This window comes from Pieris brassicae, chromosome 3 (genome assembly GCF_905147105.1).
Source record: "Pieris brassicae chromosome 3, ilPieBrab1.1, whole genome shotgun sequence".
Classification (NCBI taxonomy): domain Eukaryota; kingdom Metazoa; phylum Arthropoda; class Insecta; order Lepidoptera; family Pieridae; genus Pieris; species Pieris brassicae.
In genome coordinates, this window is record NC_059667.1 from 11358205 (window position 1) to 11380488 (window position 22284).

The window sequence follows — 22284 nt, forward strand, 5'->3', positions numbered from 1 at the left end:
GATCATTGAGTAAAAAATACACAGGAAGTAGTTGTAGTATTCCCAAACCGTGTTAAACTTAATGATTGATTGGTACGGAAAATTATATTATTTTACCATTTAAAATTGCCGAAAAGACAAGATTTTAAGGTAAACACTATGAACTTAGGCGTTTAGAAGTATGTGCCAATTTTTTTAAAGCACTAAGCTTACGCTCATACCAAGAAGGAAGCTTTAGTCTTAGCTGCGATGTAATCAAAGCTTAGTGTATTACGAAATGCAGTGGCCGAACAGAGCTTCAAAAGCTATAAAAGCCGCTTAAGTAAACCTCACCGCAAACCTCAACGGTAGACCTAATTTAGCAACAATCTATCTTTAGCCCATTTTACGATATTTACTTTCTCATCAAATCCTGCGAATTATGCTGTTATGTACCAGACTGTCAGAAAACCTCAGGAGATCAAAAGAAGCTCAGCATTAGTTCCTTGTTTATATTTTGCAATGTGTTCAGAGAATTGAGTAAGTGTGTGAAGCTTGTTTGTGTTATCAGTCAATCTAAGTTATGTAGTACAATGCAAAGAGATACAAGGGAAATCCTTTAATTTCTTATATCAAAATGATAACCAGTAGGATGCGTTCACTTTTTAATGGTAAGAGAAACCTACACTACCTTAAATTAACTTGTAGTTATTTTTACAACTGAAGTTTCAATATAAATATTGTAAACAATATATTATTATAGATATTATACCAGGACTTCATAAAATATACATACCCCATTTTGCACTTAACGATACTAACGAAGTTACAGGAAATATGTAGTAAGAAAGTACCTATGGACATTGTTTAATCCAAACTTCCATATTTCATACTTAATTTATTAATAAATTATTCGTGTAGATCACTGAACATGCACAAACTAAATCCAAAAGCCACTACCGGTGTTAAGCAATACAAATATTATGAAACACCGATTTGCACCTCCTGTAAACTAAATTGAATGGCTCTTATTATAAGATTATAAGGGCTAGAATGGAACAGCGTATAAGGATTTAATGGTTATTGACTTTTAACTCTTAATCAATTTGAGCTCGATTCTCTCGTCTTGAGGTTTGATTTAATATTACTGTTTGTGGTCCAAGTGTAGTCTATCCATCCGATGAACATGATGGTATATTATAACGAAAACATTTAACGTTTAAAACTTTTAACTTTAGATTACACTTTCAACTTGCTAAATGATATTTATTTTACATGATGGGTATGTACTAAAATATATTATGTGTAATAAATAAGTGTTTTTGTAAAAATCGGCAACCTTTTCCTGTAAAACTTATTTATATATTTAGATTGCCTACAGTTCAAATTATAATAAAATATAAATATAAACTACAAATCCATCTAGAAAGTCAGTAATAAATGCTATGAACGGCCTATTCCACTTAAAAATTAGGTTTCTGAGTAATAAAACCTATCAATAGAAAAAAGGAAATGTTATTTGTTGCTTTAAGTGCATATTGGAGTGTGTTATAAAAAAGGAATTTAAAAATCAAACATTTTACCTTTAAAATGAGCTTCGAAAAAAGACTCATTGAAAATTCTATCAATGTAAAAGTAAAATTAAAAAAAACATCAAGACACTGTTAGTGAAATAATGTGAATAAAGTTTAGCACGCCTAAGTGCACATAATAACTGATTAATATGACTCAACTTATTTAAGGTCGATTCAAAATAATCTAACTTTGACATCGTGTAAAATTTATCGTGCGCCAATTAGGTTAGGTTTCGCTACCCGTGTCTGACACTCAGCTTGAAGTTTACATGCTTTGTGCGTGAGTTATTGACATGTTTGCTTAATACTGGCAACTATGGATTAAGACGTATAAACTATGTCCCTTGATCAGCCTGTTCGCCTGTGAGGCGAAAACACTCTCGCGTGTTTTAAGAAAGCCGAAGCCGGGAAATCTCCATGTGCACACACATTTTTCCTAATTAGTTTGACCACGTTGTGACCTACTTAAAATTCTTGCAAATAATCAAGATTTTTTTCCTTACATAATTTAACTTTAACGGGATAGTGTGAGTGTGAGAGCTTGGGCTTGAGAGAGACCAGATCTGTTAAAGACGGGCCAAAACCAAAGCAAAAAGCAAAGTCCTGCCTATTATGGATGCATATCAGCGAGCAGGTATTGAATGTCTATTCCGCCAAAGTTGGGACGTAGAACCACTGCTTTTGCTAATTAGACATAGAGCCGGCCATGGTGTGAGAAGGTGGCAGGGAGTTGCCCATACTTTGTCACAAGGTGAGAAGAGAAAACAAAAATAAAATCTAAAAATGAGGGAGTACGACCAGGAATGGATGTATGTAAGATGTAAGATTTGTATGTTGTACGAAGAAAGTTAAAGAAAGAAGTGGTCTGGAGCGATGATCATTTTGCATTGGCCATGTGTTACAGTCACATATGACTATTGTGTTTTTGTATAAAGGAAAAAATTCATCAATGGTGTCTTTAAAGGATGCATAGCATGCATAGTCTACAGATGAAGAGGGGGGAAAAAGACTCCAATAAAGAGATGCTCGGATGCGTTGCTGTGGTGATGAATTCATGTTAGAGGAGGGGATGTGAGTAAATTGCCACGCCATCATCACACATAGCAAGTCGGTCATTCATTACATTGGAACAAGGAGTAAGTAACAGAGGAGAGGAAAGGATTGAACCATGTTTCAGAAATAAGAATGTATATATTTTGAGACAAAAGTAATAGATCTGTGTAATGCTGGAACACTGAGTGTTGTTGAGTACAACGTTAAAATACTTGATCAGGTCTTCAAATATAGAGGATTTGAAATTCACTATACCTATGATAGCTTTAAGGTAGGAAGTCGGCACTATGAAAGGCAAAGCACAATCAGACGAAATTTGAGATAAGTGGTCGGAATTTTCACTATCGCATAACTCAACAAAGTATAATAATTCTTCTTACGATTTTTGCAACTAGAATTAGTGGTTAGAAGTTGCATGAATCTGGTTAGCGCTGCGCCTTCTTAAGTTCTCATGTCATTATCACACCTGTATATCATTTCTATAAAATATTTTTACAAGTTTTTATTGCCCTCATTTTAGCATGTGTAATGTTTGAGGGCATAAATTAAAATATAAATACATCGAAGTACAACAAATTTTATACACACCTTTACGATTATACAGATTATAAGGAGTACAAAAAAATATTATTTTTTTATATTATCTCTAATACAACGTTTTCTTGTCTTAGTTATGTTTCAACATTAAAAAGAGAAGGAGAAGAAGAAGAAAACACAACTGAGTGTGACTTGCAAAAAATACGATATTTAAGAAGTTTACACTAAAATGATAAATAGTTTATAATTACTATTTATCTAATACTAATCTAATCTAAACTTTAGTCTAATAAAAGTATTAGACGAAAAAAGATTTAATAACTATAAATGCACGGAGCACCAACACTATAGAAGTAATTCATTGATCTTTATTTGGGGTTTTTGTGGTGCGGGTCTGTAGTAGACCTTGCGTTGTCAGCTGCGTTCGAGGACGGGATGCCGTCTAGGACTGAGTCAGTAACACGTTATCCAAGATAATGTTAATATGTTTAGTTTGACATTTATATCAAAGGAAGCCGCCAAGGGTATCAACCTCTTAAGATGTTCTTCAACAAACTTTGGTGTTGGCAAACTAAAAGTGTGTTGTGATATTCATAATAAAGCCATAAACATGTTTACTTATTTCTTTATAAATTCTAAAACATCGTAAATGCATAACACTTTACAATAAAATATGTCATCACAAATTTTACACCCATACACATCGATTATATTAAGCAAGCTAGCAAGAGGAAAAATTAAACAAGCAACCATAAAATACAAAATAAAAATAATAACTAAAACTAAATAGAAACTTAAACCTCATTAAGAACATGATATACAAAATTACGGTAAGTTGGAAGATTGTTGTAAAATCTATCAATATTTTCATAACATAAGCACCGTGTTGCATAATAAGTCTTATTTGTACTTAGATTTAAACACTAAATTAGGTAATTGGAACATTGGAATTTTAACATCATCTTAAAACCGTTTTATCTAGAAGCTGTCAAAATGGGTGGGCGAAATGTTCTATTTTCAAATAAAGCGTCATCTTTATTTGACATCTCACTGACACATCTTAGATTTTGTATGTCGCGTAATATGAAAATCCTAGTTTATAAACTCAATAGCCCAATGTTTGGTAATGGGTCATTAAGTTAAGTCTATAAAATATAGTGGATTTGTCATGCGAAAATAATCCGATAAAATGTTCGTTGTATATTATCATTTGAGTTGTATTTGATATTAGAATTCATTACAGCAGGAATTAGTACACATAATGATAAATCTAAATACCACGTTCTGAAATTTACCCTTCAGACTTCAGGAAATAGCAATAGATAGAAAAGTGATAGAGACTGTTCAAACTTGCCATTGACAACTTTTGTTCATACTCCTGTAAACAGCACAGTTTTATTAATTTAGTTTCATAAAATTTAATAGATATTGCAAATAAAATATATGATCATACACATTTGTAATTATCACATTGACTTAACATTGCGATCTGCAAGTTATATTTTGGATATCATTATATTAATTTAGTTACTTTTGTTGATACCTCAAAACAATTCTCTCGCTGGACGTCGTCTGTGTGTATTCCCAGCTGCACTTTATGACTTACTGAAAATACCCATTTCATCATTATCTAGCCCAAGCTTTTCCTTACAAACTTTATAATCAAAATCCTAACTTTCTTTATTCGTTACTATATAAATAAAGAAACCCTACATCAATATATTATTCATAAATGGAACAGGAAATAGCCATTACAATCGAATACCGTCGTAATCGATACTAAACGCGGAATCGAAATCACATCGAATATTCAACACTCCACACACGTCTGAACGATTTACAAAAGCTATTTAATTCGCGCCATCCCGTTGTTAAGTTACTGGAATGACAAATGGCAAAGGAAAGAGTACATTTAAGGTGTAATTTGTATGAATACCGCCTCTAAATGAGCCAATAATGTGATTGTTCGAAATGAAGTCAACTCGCGTGTGCCTTGGCAAAAGTAAGCTATTCATATAAACTAAACTAAAGTTTTAAATGTTCTTTAAAGCAACTTAAATAAGGTTCATTTTCATTGCATAGATACTTTACGAACACACTTAAGTTTGCAAATGGGAAGGTGGCGCCACTATGCAATAGATAGTGACACGGACATTGATAAGTGTAATATGGTATGAGCTAATGTGGGTAATACTTGTAAAGAATTTACGAAACAGGGGGTTTCAAAGACATTTTTACAATTGCTGAGCGAAACAAAGATGTAGATATATTCCACCTTACCAAAGAGAAAATGGTAAAATATTTGAAGAAGCCTGAAGTCTTTGACTTTGTTTTACAGTAACAATTTAGTTTTTTCATTAAAATATAAATTATTAATTGTTGTTTGTTTCAGTTTTGATTTTAGTTTGCTTTTTTTGGCTATTACTTGTAATGTACTTATATTTTTCCGTTTTGTATATGTTAGCAATATGGAAATGAGTTAGCTAGTGCGATTAGTAAAAAATAAATAAATATGAAATTCTGTAATCCAATAGGTGTATGATATTTACATATCTGAAAATTTTAAGTTTGAGGATTTCACGTTACCATGTAACGTCCAACAAAGATAATTATACCGATTTCAATATAAAGTTTGAATGATTTAATTTGTTGTAAGCGAAATCAACAAAAATAAAATAATCTCAAAGGGATTTCTTCCGTAGATGACGTCGTTAAGATGTTAGTCATTTACCCTGTGATAGTCATTTAATTAGAGATTACAGAGTACGGCTGCAGGAATATTTAAATACATTAACGGATAACAATATACTATAAGGCTTAATCTAGCACTCGCAGCCATTATCATTGATATTATGGATATAGAACATGAAAATAAAAGAAAACCGGAAGTACTTTAAACGTGCTTCCCGATCCAATGAGACGTGACATTTTCTTCCAGACTGTCTACGCTCAATTTAGAATCAAATTAATGAGTATCTTATTTATATTCGCACATAATTAATCTTGTTTGAATGGATACGATTTTTATGTATGCATTTAATAAATAATAATATTCTTCTTTAAGCCTCTCCATTAATGGAGATTGGCCATCAGTCTCGTCACGCTTATCTTGTCCTATGCCAGATGCAGCAACTTATCTCTTCTCTCCAAATAATATTCTTGTTATTTTTATTTCGGGAAAAGCTCGCAAAGGCTTTATGTTCTAAATATTCAATATTATATCACAAAAGGTGCAAAGGGTGTTCATTATGGTTAAAACTCGTTTCAAACCGTGATTGAGATAGATCTAATGTCATTATGGTGATTTTAATATATTTTTTATATAAAAAAATTCATTAAATCTCCGATACGTTAAAAGCTGTCGGTGGTCCAATATTTATAGGTGCAGTTGGCGTACATATCAAGTGTACAGTCGCCACGCGTCTAGACAACGTTACATATCAATTTTATTGTAGGTACGCCAACTTGCATACGTATATATTTTAATTTTATACATATTTATTAGGTTCATAGCGATTTATTTGTCAGCGATGAGAATTTGTAATTGAATGTTGTGGCGATTCAGATTTTTCGAAACATAATTTGTTTGGCCTAAAAATAGGATAAAGGCATTTTAAAGATCACTTTTATGTACTAAATAGCAGTGTTTGTACCGATTTCTAATCCAATTGTTACGTGTTCGTGTACGACTTTAAGAAAACATTGCGAATAAACCGGCGTGTTTTTCACCAAAAAATTATAACAAGTATCAGCTATTATAAATTATAATTGATAGCATATCAACCGTAGTAGCATCACTATTTATTAATATGTTGTTTTTTCAATTGACGAACTTAAGTACACAGTGCACATGTAATTCATAAGAACGCTTTTGTTTTCAGGATCCACCAAGCTGAAATGAGAGAGAAAAAGTTATGTAAGTAAAAATAGGGTTTGTTTGACATTAAAAGTTCCATTTATAATGTAGATTTTTTTCTGTATTTTCCGAGACATGTCTTTGAAATAAATGTAGTTTAGATGACATAATAATGAGTAATAACAAGATTAATGTGTAATAAATCTAAAAACAAGTATATTTAGTGAATTATGCGATCAGTTAGATGAATTACAAATTGAACTGTCCCACGGGCTTCTGTTCGTTATTTATGGCTTTTGTCAACGAGTACAAAATTGAAAAATTCTTTACATTTAAACGTATTATTTAAATGGCATTCTATATACGCATATGATAACTGTTTTAACTACCGGGAAGCTAAATTTAAAACAGTCGTTGTTGTAAAAGAAATAAATGGTTATATCCCATATATTTCGACATCCTTTGTTTAATCAAAACTTATAACTTATCAGTTTAGTCATTCTAGCGGGGAGAATAAGTAAGGTGAAAAGCGTTAGGAAAATATTGACTTAAATGAAATTTTCTGACAAGACAAAGCAAGCCTGACGTTAGCATTAAATTATTAATAGTTTTGAGTTATTCTCAAATTAATCTAGTTTGTATTAGAATTTCTATAAAATAAAAATAAATTAAATGAAAGGACTAAATATCTCGCAATTCGGTGTGCATTTTGGCATGAGCCTCCTCCAGCTCTCTCTAATGAATTCTAACAAGGTCCGAGGTCAGGCTGATGTCATCTTGCCATGGTGTATTTGGTGTATTTGCCACTATAGTTAAAGTTATCCCTTTTTTTGGAAACCACAAGTTACCCGTTTGCTCCATTTATCTATTTCGCATTCCAGCATGTGACCTGTCTGTCTTTTATATGGTATATATGAGCTAGTATATCCGTAGCTTTTGTTTTTCTTCTAATATCCTAGTTTCTGTTTATGTAACTTGTCTCATTTCAAGAATTTTTATGTAACGTTGCTAAAACATGTAGGAAAATCATTGTTCACTGGGCTGTCTGTAATCAACAAGTATAATGTGAATTGCGTTTGAAAAAAATAGACATAATGACACAAGCATCATCAGGCGATCTTTAATTGAAACTAAAGTTCTTCTACATAATACCGCGTCAACAGCTATCACAGGTAGGGTGGATATTGAAGGTGATAAATTTGATACAATTAAAAAATATATTATAAATAACCTTTAAAGTGGGCTCAATTTCTTCACTAATTAAATGTTAGAATATTTTACAAACGTTATTTTTGTATTTTTTTAACTTACATTTATCGTTGACCAAATGTTTTTCATATAGACAATTTAAAGTCCTATTTACTTATAATGTAGACAACATAGATAAATAATCTTTCACTCAAATTATTGTCACCTTCAAACCACCGAAAGCATTCTTCAGTCATAATTGACCAATTTTTTTTGTATTTGTCGAGAATATTATTGGGATTGCACACAACTTATCTTATTTTTCACAGCCGAAGGGATAAATTCCTTTGAGGTTAACACAGAATTATATCAATGGATCAGTGGTGTGTTGTGATGGCGTTGACGAACTTAATGACAATGGTTTTATTTTGGGAGTTAATTAGACGATGTTTTAAGATTCCATCTCCTAAATTGAGGAAATGAGATGGCTGGACGAAAACAGAATAATCTTATTAATACCACAGTCACTATCAGGTAATACGCGCTATTTTGTGTTGTCTTAAGATTTTTGATAAAGTGGCAGGCAATAGAGATTTTTCAATACAGATATTTTATGTTTTAAAAAGCAATTGTTATATAAAATATGGGAATTAATCCTTATGCTTGCTCAGATTAGATCTTAAGGAGCTTATTATATGCTTAGTTGAAACTATGCTACTACTATAAGGTATACAAACTATAGTTATTTTATATTATCTGTAAAATGATATGTTAAATAATAGTTATTTTAGGGAGTAAGTGGCATTTTTAGCCAATGTAGGGCACTGGTCTTTATATATGCGCATTTAACATTCGCTTTCACGTTGTAGAAAAACATCGTAAGGAAAATAGCTTGCCGATAAATGATCATGAAATAGATACAGAAATCTGAAGCCCAGACCTAAAAATGCCACAGATTCATTTTTATTTTATTAATTGTATTTTGACACTAAATGCATTTTTAAAAATGAATGTAATAGGTAATCAGTCCCAATGTAAAAGAAGCTATTTAAAGGACAAGTAAAATATAAATAGACTATGAAATGTTAGCAACAAAACACGTTGGATACAAACCTTATTGTAGAACCCTACTATATAGGAATTTATGAGTCATTAAATCAATAAAAATTGGTCGTGAATAATTTATTTTGCTTAGGAGCTAATAGGATTCACAGTCGGCGCCAACCAAATTTATGTTGATATATAAGATAACATTTTTCGCCTTTATTAGTCCGTGGGCGGTAAATGCCTTTTTGCCGAAAGGCTTTTGGGTTTGCTGAGAGATTAGAGGACCAATATGATAATTATATTGCTTTATCAGGGTATGATCAAAGTTATTATTAAATTTTGCATAGAAATTATTTATATTATATACAGTTTAGTTTGATGGAGTTTTATTTATTTTTGGTTTAACTACAGTTGTAATTTATACATTACGTAGAACAGAAAGTTCATTCTTGCGAAATATTGATTATTATGGCTAGAGATTAATTAAAAAAATATATTTAGTTTTACATGTGAATACCTTTTTTTTGCCAAACAATATGATTAAATTGTTCCCTTGACCTATCCAATACACTTCGTAACGTGACGTTGTTTCTTGTCTTCCTTAATGTATTTCTAAGACTATCTCATTTGTTCATAGCTAGTAAACTTTTCTCCATTGCTCCTTGGCAAACCTAATTCTTTTTCTGGTTTGGCAGCCGTATTTCAAAAGTGAAAGAATGTATGTGTTAAGTCAGCTTTTGCTTGGTGGCTATATATTTGCCTGTGTTTATTTTTTTTATTTTAGTGATGAAATCTTCTTCCATGCATTTCCTTTTCTGTTGACTTCTTTACATTACGTACAATGGGAGATATGGTATTTGTCAAGGCTTATTTTGCAGACAAAGTTATTAGTAGTAGGCCAATAAAAATATTATTATATATGCATATAATAACAAATAAACGTGATATTGATCAAAGAAAATCGAACGTTAGTTAACGAATTGAAAAAGGGTATGCGGAACCAACGCTTTGCAAACATTTTCTTTATAAAGAATCAAGTCACAAATTATAGAATTCATTGACAAATCGCGTGCTGACGTTAGGTGTGACTACTAGACTATTATCTTATTTATAAACTTTCTGTCTAGATAGCTTTCTGTCATGTTAAATGGCGAAATTACGGTTCAATAAATTTGCAATTATGCTGAGAATAAATGACACAGTTTTCGTAATATGGGAATTGAAATGATTTGTCATTTTTAAGTTGCAACTTCATCTCATTCTTATAAACTGTTAAAAGTTTCAATCGTTTACCATTCCATATAAAATACAACAATTCTTCTGTACGCATTTTATTTATGTCATCGTATATGGAGATTCAGATTCGAGCTTGACAGGATTGCTGGCAAAAATTGCATGACGACAGCAAACAATAAAAGTAATAAAATAATATACATAGTTATTTTTATATAATGTATGTCAATAAAATGTGGACAAATTAAGGCTTATTGTTTTCGCCAAATCCATAATTAAATAAGTTAAAGTCCCTTCGATCGAACATCATTGATAAACTAAATACAGAAAGATTAAACAATAAACATCAGAGCGAAGTCTAAACTTTTATTTGACATTTAAATAAAACATTAATAGAGCGACCGAACAGGTGCACTATCAAATTCCTGAATAACAAGTGTTTTATCTTATACAAGTATTTGCATTTAAGGCCGAATAACACCTAGCTCTGATGACTTTTGTTTAAATTGCTTTAAACTATTGGTCGTCAGCTAATAAACTGTATTATATAGATTGTTGGTTATATTATGAAAAAAATTGCTCGCTTTCGGAGGAAACAAGCTTACGTTGAGTCTAAATAATTTGGCGGAGTTAAAATTTTACTTTGTTTTAAAAATGAAACGGATGTAAAATTATGTAACAAATTTGCGTTAATATCGTTAAAAAACATTTTTTTAAATAATATCTAAAACATGATTCGATTCGCTAAGATAGAGTATTTTTTTTATTATGAAGTTTCAATTATAATAATAATAAATGTGTATACCTACATACATTACCATGCATGCATGCAAACTGTTAATCTTATTAATTTAATCGTGTCAAAAGATAGTATAATATTCCACCCACAAACTACAGACTATCCAAAATATATTCCATCGCATAATAAACATCGCTTGGTCGTAACACGCTCGTCGCACGTTTTTGAGAAAATAACTGATCTCTATTAAGGTATTTTCAGCAATAAAAGATTTATCATCCTATTGGTGTATTAGGGCGTTTTATACCAAAGTTTCGTTTACCAATAAATATTGACAAATTACGAATCGTTTATTTTTGTATGAAGATAACACGTTTCAATTTAGTTCTGGTTCTGTTATAAGTTGGCGTTAAACGCGCGTAATTAAGTCTTTTGTGATCCGATTTTCACAAGGAAATACGTACTCTTGTGTCTAGTTTATTTATTTTTAATAGTTCATAATACAGGCGTATAATAATGGGTCATGCATGGGTCAAATACACTTGCAAACTCATTTACGAGTAGTGCAGTCATTGTCCATTAAGAGGTTCAGCCAATCACAATACAGATTGAAAATAATAATATTTTCAAAAAGAATAATTCTTCTGTACGTGAGTATCGCGTACAAAGTTCGGTTTTCGTCAAGTTATGTATTAAATACAATTTTAAAAACAATAAAATTTTTCGAATTGAAATGAAAAAGATCTCCATTAACTTGCTAATAAGGACGAGACCTCAGGATGAGCAGGGCGGGTTCGCGCGTGATCACACAATCTTAAGTGGAGGTCCAAATACTTAGTTGTCCTGCCCTCGGGCCACTAGGGTTGAACGAACCAAAGTTTTTTGCAAAAACTGTTGCAATACATTCTGTGTGATGTTAAAGTTATTACTATTTATAATAATGAATTGACATAAAAAACTGTGGTTAACAAATTGTGTTTGTAATTAACTGGTGCTTTAAGAGATGTACTGATGATGGTAGATGATGGGATTAAAGTCTTAAATTGCGGAAAAGTGATAATCAACATATGAAGTGAAAATAACTTTATCATTTGTGTTACTTTATCCTGTTTTCGTAGAGGCTTTACTGTCCAGATAACGTTTTCGGTTCAAAGATCGAAAGCAGAGGTACATGGAACGTGGTTAAGATGTGGAGTGTTTTGTATTTGTTATGTTTTTTCAATATATTTTGGATTATATACAATGGTGCTTATCTAACTCAAATACATTTCTTATTTGATCTCAGCTGTCAATCGAGGTTAAATGTTTAAGTAGTTAATAAAAGCGTTTCCATGTCTACAATATCATTTTATTTCGCAATTTTACACTTGTCACTCATAAAAATGTAATTAAATAGGAATGTGTGTCGGTTCGATGACACGACGCATCAATTTGTACAAATGTAAAATCACTATCGGAATCGTAAAAAAGTCGTAAAACAAGCCGACACTATTTTTTATTTGGCGATTTAGACTAAAAGTTTGATATTTATATATCATTTTGATTAAATTTATGATTTTTAAATGGACTTGTGATTAAGCTATTTGTCAACTTCAGTTTTACGCACAGTTAGTTTGAAAGTTTAGTATGAATAAAATATAAAAATTCCAAAATATAAATAATATATTATTATTTTTATATGACACTTGTTATACAGTCTGAAGCTTGACCCATGGGTCCTAAACCTTAGAAGTAACAGGTAGACATATTTCTTCATCTGTGTTATTATTATCGCACTTTAGAGATATTTCCCAAAAACCTCTGCCTGACACTCGTGTAGTCAGTGTTCTGAATCGTGACATGCCGGCTTCCTTATGATGATTTCTGCGATGCACTAGCAAGTGATAATAGCGTATAGAAATATAAATAAAAAGTATTTACTTTGTATTCTATATTCACTTATCACAAAAAATCTTACTATTTAGTTGCCTATACGAGTATGTAGCCAACATACCAATTATATTTAGATTTATATTTATATTTACTCAAATATATGCTAAGTTCGTTGTTATTATATGTTTTAAAATCTTGGACAGTATATTTATACTTTAATTTTCCGATATTACCATTTCAACATAGTGTTATTATTTTTATCAATTCACAATATCAAATATCAGCCGACTTGGCCTAGGATCACTGGGAGTTAACGATGTGTGCCGGGAAATGTCCGAGACACAATAAAAGCGCAGTAATGTTTAACTGTCCACAATCGATCAGACACACAATATCGTAAATCAATGCTAACTCTATTTATTTACTTGTGTTTGAGTTTGGTATAAATTTGATGTTTGTGTCAAATATATAATTGTTTTCTTTTTAGTGTAACGCCGCACTGGTTTAAAGTACTTCCCAACTTTTTTTTATGCAAATATCGTCAAAGAGTTTTTAAGTAAAATAGAACCATAACGAATAATAGACATTTTGTTACTATTTAAAGATACTCACAATTTATTGTATATCTTTTATTTTTTAAATAAATCCTGTACATTCCCGTCATTTCATTATGTTTAGTAGTTTTCCAGAAACTTATTTTTTAACATGTAATATTCTTCTGATGCAATTTACGTTTATTTGTCCAATTAAAATATCTTTTAAGTTTAGTAAAATATTCAAATAGTAACAGTTCGACATTTAAGTATGTCTGAATGTTTTGTAAATCTTTATAAAAATCCATGTTTAAAATATTTTCATAATAACATCTAAAATATGGTTCTGCTTCAAAGCGTTTGTATTTTAAACCTTACCCTAACGTACCCGTGTCATTAGCAAATCAGTAACGGGAAAGAATTATAGCCCAATCACAATGCCCTTTGCTAGAGGCGAGCCCATCCAATCAATTTTACTAATCTGCCCTATTATCTGATCATGCAAATATGTGCATCATCAATCACACCATTCAATGCTAATTTTGTGAGTACGAGATGTAACGAGTGACATGCATTTGTACAATATGAAAACAACTGTTTAGGATAATAATATTCGCCAGGTCGATTCAGTCCTTTGGTGACTTCTCAATAAGGGACTCTTCATTATTTATAGAATAAGAATATTTCCTCGCATTGAATGTTATCTGGAGGGAGAATCTGGGTTCCAACCTTGTTAAAACACCTAAGTCGAAATTTAGTACTAAGTGTGACTTTGGTACGTGAAAACCGTGTTGGATTTTGACATATAGAAGTCATAGATTGCGCTAAGTCCTGACTGTAAATCAACTATAGATCACTATCTGCCTAGCTATCATTGTATCGTAGAAATTATCACCGATTTTGTTCTTCCAAAGGCAATTAAAATAAGTACTTTACGTTTAACTGCCCAACTCCACATGTTAAACACCTTTATAAAATAATCGTTAAAACCTAATCTAAAATTAACTCCGCCATAATTACGTTAATTTAATTTAGAATAGATAATTGTTTAATATTAATTAATTTAATACGTTGAGAAATAAAAACCCGAACTTAATAAGTTTGATAAAAAGCTTAGAAGAAATAAGGATTTTTACGAGCAACAAATGAGCCGCGATGTAAACACGAGGACAGATTAAGTAATAAAACCTACGTTTTATTGTTACACTATTTTTTAGTGGAATTAGAGTACCGTTTCAAAGTTTTTCTATGAATTCCTCACGGTCTTACTACAAGACAAAAATTAAATTTAGTATGTCTTTTTGATACAATGGCAACGATGTTATAACTATGAAAGGTAATCGTAAATATGGTAACAATTACCGTACTAACCGTAATAATTAAGTTATCTCGAGAAGATGCTAAATTAAATGCTTAATTTAATTGGATTTGTAGTTTTATACAAATGAAGTCAATATCAGACGGAGCTTGTCGAACTTTAAGAATCGCCTGATATATTTAGTTGGAGAAGAAAAAAAATTGAGTGTTTTACCATGTATTATTTTCCTTTATATCCGATATTTTTTTCTTGCTTCAGCTATCAGTCTATATCTAAAATTAAAACTAAATTTTTAAAGTATTATGTGATACTAAAAAAAAATTGCAAATAAATTATGTACAGATATAATCAGCAGATGTGTTTGTAGTCAAACAAAAACACAATGATTGTCGTGTTATAGTACTAAAACTAAATTAGTCGACGGAACCTCCATAATTTGGATATTATCTTAACGACAAGATTCGACTATATTGTATGAATGACATCTGAGCGTAACTACCGAGTGTTTTGACCAGATTTTATGGTAAATTTAAGCTTCATTGTGCTAAGGTCGTAGCTTTTAGTATTAACACGGTGTATCGTAAAACTTGGCATTTTATTGTCTTCCAACGGTATCTAGGAATAGCACTTTGGAGATTATAATTGAGAATTTTATAGAACGTGGTAAATAAGGGAATTTAATTGTTTTAAACGCTGTGTGTTTTATGTTTTACTAGCAGCTACGTTCGTAGAATTCAAAGGTATACTTGTGGTATTAGTTATTTATCACAAATATAATTTATTATGAAATAATTAAAAATAGAGTCAATCTTCACCCTTGAATCTCAATTCTCCTAACTTTAAACCAAAAGTTGATTTCAGATTAGAAGGCACAGAAGGTTGATTGCCTATTAATAAACATCGCACATAAGACACTAAACTTTAGTACAAGTAAATACGCTTCTTGTGAATTGCATGATGAAAAACTGATTGTAAATAGCATCTTTTGTAATTAGGTCAGTCCATTATGTCGGTGACAACATCGCATTTGCTAACTAAGGGTATATTCGAATCCATTACATCATTACTTAAATGGTAAGCTTGAGTAGTCTAATCTGAATAAGCTTAATTATTGCATGTTAACAGTATCTTAACTGTGTAAAGTAAACAAAAGGACATAATACAAAAGGACCACTTAAGGCGTTATTGATAATAGCAATAAACTTAATAGCCCCTACTTTTACTGATATGGCTAAGCGATCGATATAAACACGAGAAAGGACCAATGGCTCAAGATAATAACATTAAATCTAAACTTTTGTTCCTTTTTCACAACTATGGTCGCTTCTAATTTAAAGCCTTATTAGTAGCAACTAATTGCTAACAAAAAGATTTAGTTTATTACATTACATAAGAAACATTACATAAATTTTAACTTTTAATTAAATTAAACAAATTTACTAAGTTGTCTTACCGCTGTAAGGTACAATAAATTAAGATTAAGTTACCATCCAGTACTATAACTATGACCACTGATATTGTATTCATAATCCTCAGTGTCCTAACAACTTCATTGATTCTAAAACATTAAAATTAGTAAGAGAAAACGTCCATAAATATGTAAACGTCGCCTCTCAGTAGTAAACCACTGACACTGACATGAATACGGAATAGGCAATAGCGAATAATATACGGCTAAAATGGCACATTATTAGATTTACATTGAGCTCTAGCCGAGTAGCCATAGATAAAGAAAGCTACGCCACTCCAGGACTTAATTTACAAAGAGCTCACCCGTCACAGCTTTCTATGGAATAACTCTTGTTACATCTAGGCTTGTCGGAATACAATAGACTCTGTAGAACCGTAATTTAATTCCTTGTGATATGATCGAGGTAAATAAATGATATTTATGAAAATGGACTTTGCAGCGATTGAGAACAAGACGAATAAGTTAAATTTAAACGTTATTTTGGTTTATGAGGTGTTAAGTTTGTTAGGTTAATAATTTAATATCCTCAGACCACACTGGTGGCGGTCCACCCCCGCAATCGTTACATTTGTATAGGAGGAACAGTGCGTGGGCCATAATGCAGCACGCCACACTTCGCGGCTGACTTTGTGACTCACGCACCGTGATGTATTTTACAGACAAGCGTTTACTAAATGATAATATATTTAAAGCAGGGTTGTTCATAAAGTTGAGTAACAAGCACTGAAAATATACAACCGATATCTATGACCGCTTTCAATAAATACGCCCTAAGCAGGCGACCTACTTACGTTTTATGGAGCTGACATTATTTTTAATTTAACCTAGTATCTTGTAACATATGAGCTCATTTCTAACTACCGATTTTACGACAGCAAATAAACGTTTTGTATTATCTTTAGATTGGCTGTGTTTGAAATGGAATTCATGACCTCCATACTAATATTTGCGTCATTCTTACGCTTGTTGTACTACTAGAAGGAATAAAGTGGATAAAATAATAAAATCAGTCGTAAAATGATTCTATTAATAAATGACGGAAGATCTAATGTAATTTAAAGCTAGATAACGCATTGTTTTGATCTTTCCGTGTATTTTGAGCTGTTGCCAGTCAAGATCCATCAGTTTCTTGATTGAACTTGTGTTAAAGATTTATAGAAGATCACATTAAAGTATGTTTAAAGGAAATCATTAGTTATTAGTATTAGTTAGTCATTAAATATTAGCTTCTGGTAATAGAAGTTATTTACCTTAGAAGAAAACATCGGAACTTACGTACGCTCGGAGCGTTTTATTTCTTCAAAGCTAAAATAAATTACATTGAACAATATTTTGATGAGAATATATTTAAATTAAGGACCAAAAGTAGGTAAAGGCATACATAGAATGTAAAATATGTATATTGAAAGGGATTTGATAAGCTGTTCAACACAAAAAAAATAGTTTTAGAACAGCCAACTGATACGATATGACAGTAGTAAAGTGGAAACGTGGGTATAACATTTGTTCACAAATTGTTTGGTTGTCAGGTTCAAGTCGCCCACGCTATCTGAAAATGATTTGAAACTTTCATCTGATTGTATGTTAGTTATAATGATTACCGAGATAGACAGATTTAAGTCCCTTTCGTTGCATACGGAATAATGTTTCATTGCAAATGTAGATAGATAACTGTATTGTAGAAGGTAGTAGAGATTTGAACCATAATTTAACATTTGTATTATATAATTTTTTCGACGTTTAATAGCACAGCACCACAAAAAGTACCAAGCGATAAATGAAATTTCTTGGTGAAAAGTTATTGTTATAAGATTATTATTTCAATAAAACAGGTTCCGGAAAGTTTACGATGGCCAAGCTCTGTGTACGTCCTATATCCCACATATAGGAAAATAACTCAAGTCAAAACTGTTTAGTACCTGTCCCATTGGGGAGGATAGTGAGGGATCAAACACTGGAATACTATTAGGTACAATTCTACGCAGACAGCAGATGTATCGCGTGCATCTACCACCCATCACCATCACAAATAAATTTATTTCTCTTCGCTGTTACTTAAGCAGAGTTCACATGTCCTTTCGAGTACTATGTCAACTTAGTTACAAATTGCAACATTAATTTTAAATTTATTCACATATTTTACGGCGTTTTGTAAGAGATAAGTGACATTGTTTACAGTTAGACATTGATATTTATTGTGACAATAATGGTTTGTATTATATAGTAGTTGCCTTGTAAGGTTATGAATTGAAATTATTGTGGTAGGTTTAAGCTTGATCCATGAATCTGGAATTTAAAAAAACTGTTAAGAAATCAGAATTTTCAAATGTTTAAAGTAGAATATTAAATTAATTGTTTTGCGCGCTTTGTGTCGTAATTTGATTAAAATTATATTTGTGTTAAATTCATTGACAGAAGAAGGATATATCACAACACGCTACGACAGAATTAAGGCGGGTCAAACCTCGGGGCACCTTTATCCAAATTATAATTGACAAAAATAAAATGTCTTCTTGTTTTACAGATAATGCTCGAACGATATCTCAATAAATCGATAAACTAAGAGCGAAAATGTACCTAAAATTGCCTATGTAATAATTTAAATCGATTAACTGTTTTTTTTTTAATTTTACTTCTACGGTGAACGGTTATATAAAGGATTTTTAACTTTACTCCTATATATACTATATAACGGTTATTCGCAGGTTTGTTGTAAATTCATTCACTAGATTAAATTTTCCAAATAAAAACAAATAAGAGATAATTATATTGTAATACAAGTACACGACAGTGTTAATCTATTTGAGTCTGCTTCTATTTCTGAGAGCGACATGCCGCGCTAACTCGACGCTGATTTGAAACAACATTTCGCACCATTTAGCATGGCATTTAATAGAAATGGGAATATCTAGAATTCATATTTTTCTATCCAAACCTTTGAAAGCGTGTAGTCGATACGGTATATTCTTACTGAAGAACCGTCCGTCGTCGGTTCTCACGATCGCATGCTTTGATGATCCTTGATTTTCTTTTTCTGGAGGTGCACCTCACGTGAAGGAAGGTAATATTTTTTAAATTGATTTATTAAATATTACTTTACTAATAAATCTACGGTGTATGTTACAAACTCAATTATCAAAAATGTATGACAATTTAGGTTAACATTGTATTTTTAAAAAATACAATTAAAATATATACAAGATAAAATAAAAATACCAGAAATTTTAGTTAGACACAAGAAAAATTACCAGCAAAAGACAGCTCTCCTCATTACCATGAGGTTCGAGGTAGGCACTTATCAATGCTTTAGCCCACTACCGAATATATCTAGCTCCGTTAAGTACTGTTTGATCCTTAAAAATCGCGAAAAATTCGAAAGAATGGGTAGGTGTCTGAACACCTATGTTGGTTTTTGCAATTTTTTAGAATTTAGTGGACATAATAATTAATTTTCTAATACAGTACTTTAAAAACAAGCGATAATTGTAAAAAGTCATGCCAGCGGGATCGATTCGTTCGGTTCGTTCATCGTTCTACATTGCATGACAACTAAAAATATGTTTTATATTCGAAGACTCATAATGTATGAGCAATAAATGCAACGTCGAAATTCGATCAGTTCAATATTTATAACAGCACTTCGCGATTCATAATTCGCGAACGACAGATATAAACAAATCGAATTCGAAGAGATATAAATCGATGTCATCAATTTAGATATTCGAGGAACACTTACGATCTCTCTGTCATTGAGTGCTCATCGGTTTAGTCTGATAAAATTAGGTAACTAATTAATAACTATTGGCGTAGATGTAATAAATAATAATAAAAAAGACCGTTTACCGATCTTTACCAATGTAGAACTGTTTAGATATATTTTTCCTATTATCCTAACTTCTTTGAGTTCCTATGAATCGGAACCTTCACAGTCACAGGCTTTCATTAGCTTTTCCAAATATAAATATCATATATCCATGGCTTTCTCCATTCGCTACCTGCTAACGCATTTGATTTCTTTTCTCTACCTTAGTCCTTTCCAACGGGGATGTATTCATCATAAATTTAAAGACCTAATAATGATTTTTTTTGGGAGTTGTAGAAGATAATAAGTTAGCTCTTAACTGTGCACTCTTTTGTGGGTGGTCGGTTTCTGATTCACATAGTTGTTTCGTCCCCTAACCGTTCCCGATGTTTTTCTTATTACAATCCTCTGACAGCACGAAATGTTAAGTAATTGTCCTGGAGAAAACATTCCTACAACGCTAGAAAGCCACCGATCATTTCGTTTTACGAAGTACGAAGTTGTGTTAATTGAATTGTTAATTGAAAATTACCTTCTAACATAAGAATATAATATTTATTTAAGCTTTAAAATTATCCTTAACGATACCTTAAATAAAAATACAACTATAAATTATAGTTGAAGAATAGTAAAGTAGAACAATCGAAAAAGTTTTGTAAGTACTGTCGCAAATGGAGGGATATCTGTCTGGTTCTTAGAGAAACAGGTTTTACATATATAAATAAATTTAACATATTGATAACATGTTAGAGATGTTATTCCAATAGATAAATGAGTTCATATGTTTTACACTTAATAATTAGCCTCATGAAAAGTGTAAAAAACTAGTGCAGATTAAATATAGACTTATTTAGGTGTTAACAAAGATACTAAGGACTGTCGATTTAAATAATCTACTTATTATTAATTTATTCTATACGGCAGTTGTTCTTGATAATGTCAATTGATAGCTTGCGATGTGATAAGAAGACATTAAGAGAGCTTTTAATATAAGATATTCTACTATAAACATTTTAAATCTTGAGTTTAATATAATAGTCGTTTTATCAAAAAGATAAAAAAAAAACATTATGACGGAGGCCTGAAATTTTTTTTTCTCTCAGGGGTTGACTGAACACGTATATAAGAATACCAGATTATTGCTCTGCACAATGACTTTCTTTGGCCTCTGACAAGAAGGCTTGGTCACTTAATTCTTTTTGCAGTGGTACAATTGTTATAGAAATTTTGCTCATCCGGTTTGCTCATCATCATAGAGGATGTGCCGCGAAAATCTACTTATTAGTTGTATAATAAATTCGACGAATAATATACTATTATAATTCCTATGCTAGACAATACTGAACCATTTTTATACAATGATCTTATACAATTTGTCTTCTTTTAGCTTACAGAATATTTGAGAATACTGCCCTCTAGAAACAAATTTGATTAATTTCTTTGACCATTAAATATTTTTATAACAACTATGATTTTTACGCGTTTTCTAATAAATATATAACCGTATTTGTTTTTTTACATTACTTCTGTATCAAGTCGTTACAACATAATTCAACATAGCCAGAGGAGGAGGAGAATACAATTTTTTTTAAATTATTTATTCCTTATGTGGTTTGTTGTCCATAGAATTAATTTTTATATGTCATTAGATCAACGAACCTTTATGAGAATACCTTCTAAGCCAATCTGCATAAACTCAGAAGTTATTGGCAGTAAGCCTCTTACATTGGATAGAATGCTCTTAAATTAGCTAAGTGGCTTTATCAAACCGCGCCAAAGACCAGACAAATAGTTTCCACTTTAGGTTTGACAAACAACGAACAAAATTAAGTCATTTTTTCTCCCATTTTTATATTATTGACTGTTCTTAAAAAATGTAATATAAATAAACAAAGAATGATAAAATATAGAAAAATATATGTATGTGTAAATGACAAGAGAATTTTCTAATTCATTAAACTTCCTGGCAACTTTTTGTATCAAAGAACTAGGATGGGTCTGCCACTGGAACAATGTAAAGTTCCACGGTCCGCTTCACAAGTTATTTTCTTAGGCGAGCTACGAGGAAGTATTTCCACAGGAATCGTCTGGGACATACGACCT

At 31.3% G+C, this 22284-nt stretch overlaps 1 protein-coding gene across 1 annotated transcript in view; it reads left to right on the forward strand.

Moving 5' to 3' along the window:
• LOC123706821 overlaps positions 1-22284 on the forward strand; it is a 139887-nt gene that overhangs the window by 27710 nt on the left and 89893 nt on the right. Inside the window, exon 2 of the mRNA XM_045656282.1 lies at positions 7004-7038. The gene's annotated coding sequence lies outside the window, so the exon portion shown is untranslated. The remainder of the gene's footprint in view (positions 1-7003; positions 7039-22284) is intronic.